A 2,689-nucleotide genomic window follows, 5' to 3' on the forward strand; every position below is an offset into this window, starting at 1 on the left:
ATGGGGCCCCCCTCGTGGCTCCGGGCTCTGCGGCAAGCACTGCACAGGACTTGTCTTGCTTCTCACCTGAACAGCCCTACATTCCTGAAACAGCCCCTCCCTTCGCAGGGACCAGCCAATGCCTTTGTGTGGTGGTGCCATGGAGGTCAGCACGGGATGGCTGAAGGCCCCCCAAAGACGCCCACGTTCCAATCCCCAGAATCTTCCATGACAAAGAGGCCTTTGCAGATTTCAAGGGTCTTGAGATGGGAGATGACCCTGTACCGTCCAGTGGGCTCAGGAAGCCGTGCATGTCCTCGTAGGAGGGAGGCAGGCGGTGTCTGGGATGCAGAGCAAGTGTGATGGTGGAGCAGGGGACAGAGTGAATGGGGAAAAGGGCCACAAGCAAGGAACAGGAGCAGCCCCCAGAAGCTGGGAAAGGCAAGGAACTGTCCCCTAGAGCCTCCAGAAGGAAGGCAGTTCTGCTGACACCTAGATTCTAGCCTATAAGACCCACTCAGGACTTCTGACCTCCCGGACTGAAGATGAATACATGCGGCTGGGTTAGGCCGCTAGGTCTGTGGCCGCAGGAAACAAACGCAGGGGACTGGGGCAGCGGGGATGAACTGATCTTCAGACCATCAGGCCGGAAAGCCAGGACAATCCCTCCTCTCTGCTGGGACCTACGCAATCACCCCCAAACTGCCCCTCCAGCTCCGTCCACCCCTCCATCAGCTCTCCCTACCTGCAGCCAGCTGTGCCTCGACAGCAGCAGAGACATGGCACCTACCATCAACCTTCCCAGTACAGTCTTCAACCACTCCCCACGTCCTACCTGTGGAGAGTGGACGGTGTCAAGCACAGGCATTGCTGCCGGGCCAGGTTTGGGAGCAAAAAGACACCATCAATATCAGACTTCCATTTCCCACCAAAGGAAACCGAGGCTCCTTGGATAGACAGCTGGCTCCAGATCAGGGGCAAGAATGGTACAAGGTGGACCTGGAACGTCTTATCCTACCAGAAAGCAAGGAACTGTTGGGGACCACCAGGTCATGTCAAAGGGACTCAGGAACCAGCTCGAAGGGACTCCACTGGCCAAAGATGGGGCAGTGTGAACATCAACAAGAATAATAACGGCAAAAGACAAACACGCACGAAATACACTCCACTCCACGAGTCCACAGTTATACACCCAAGTCAACAAACCGATAAAACTCACTGGTCACTACAGAGGTCACATAGAGAGGCTATAAGGGATCAGCTCCTTATCCAACAACTGGCCGGTGAAGACTTTGCTCTCCAAGCCACATAGCGGAGGGGGATGTTCCTCTCCAAAGACGTCCTCCAGCTACTGAGTGATGGGGATCCGAGTACCAGAGCACCGACCTGCAGCCCCAGTGAATGACGGCGTGAATGAATGAATGAACCACAGACAGGTGGCGGATGGCAGAGTGACGGAACGATCCCCATCACTGTTGGCAGCCCCGGGAGACACCTGCCTGCGGCCGACGCAGTCCTGACTCTGGCCCAGCCTCTCCCAGGAGAAAGGAGCGTGCCCAACGTGCCCCGGGACCCAAGCACTGAAGCCCGATGGGGAACCCCGGGCAGGCCGGCCAGCCCAGTTTCTTCAACATTTCTCCAAACATCTGTGAATGTATGAAAATTTCTGTGATAAAAACCAGAGAGGCCCCCAGGGAAAGAGCGAGCCTGGATTTGGGATTATTCTGTTCTTTACTGCTGCTCCTGTTTGGGGGTTCATCCGCTGGCAGACACAACCCCAGTACAGCACTATGGAAGGCTCCGCCATCTAAGACCCTTCACAGGGAAATTTCAGAAGACCGATCGGTTACGGACCCCTTAGTTTGCACGGTTTTCTGGAGCAGTCACACCCAGACACCTTCCCCCACCACCAAAGGGGCAAAAGGAGGAGAGACTAAATGTGCTATGACGTCCCTGCCTTATTTCAAGCGGAAAAGTGTGGTATAGAGAGAGGATAACGGGGTAGGGGTGGGGGGCTGTTGTTCGAAGGTTCTAGCCATAGCTATGATTAACCAGAAAAATTTTAACTTAACTGCCTACTATTTCAATGACAATAATTATAAAAGTAACCTTTAGGGTCAAATGAGAGATGGATTTGCGGGGTGCGGGCCCAGGGGAGCCCTGGCCCCGGCAGGGCCCTCAGCTACCCCGGGCAGAGCCTTTGCTGCCAACTCCACCGAGAACCTAACTCCTAAAAGAGAAATAAATAAATACACACGTGCTTCAGAGTCCCGGCTGGAAAGTCTTTCCTCAAACGTCCCGCCAGGCCGTCCTCAACCCTGCTCTCCGGCGGCACCTCCTCCGTTCCAGAACGGTCGCCCCGTTGCCTTCTCAGCTGTAAGGGTGCAGGGGCACCGCACAGGCCTTTCTAATCAAGTCTTTCTCACGAGGACTCTTCCTAAAGGCCTGTCCTAAGCGCGTCCGTGTGAGGCCCCACGGTGAGTCTGCTCTGAACTGTAAACATTCCCACATCTGTGACGCGGCCGTCACAGGCTCACAGAGGAGGCCAGCGCGTCGCTGCACCCAGAGCTGTAATTACCACAACCCCATCTCTGCGCTGGTGGCAGGGCTTCACGAGGCCAGACCACCAGGCGAGCCGAGCGGCAGGCCGGCTCTGCGGCTGTCCCTGGCGAGGGTCCCCACGCTGGACGCCGCACCGCCGGCCAAGCCC

At 56.4% G+C, this 2,689-nt stretch overlaps 1 protein-coding gene across 1 annotated transcript in view; it reads right to left on the reverse strand.

Annotated features, from left to right (window-relative positions):
• HDAC4 (histone deacetylase 4) overlaps positions 1–2,689 on the reverse strand; it is a 285,280-nt gene that overhangs the window by 202,237 nt on the left and 80,354 nt on the right. The window lies entirely within an intron of this gene.

The sequence above is a fragment of the Trichechus manatus genome, unplaced genomic scaffold (assembly GCF_000243295.1).
Source record: "Trichechus manatus latirostris isolate Lorelei unplaced genomic scaffold, TriManLat1.0 scaffold00165, whole genome shotgun sequence".
In the NCBI taxonomy this organism is placed as follows: domain Eukaryota; kingdom Metazoa; phylum Chordata; class Mammalia; order Sirenia; family Trichechidae; genus Trichechus; species Trichechus manatus.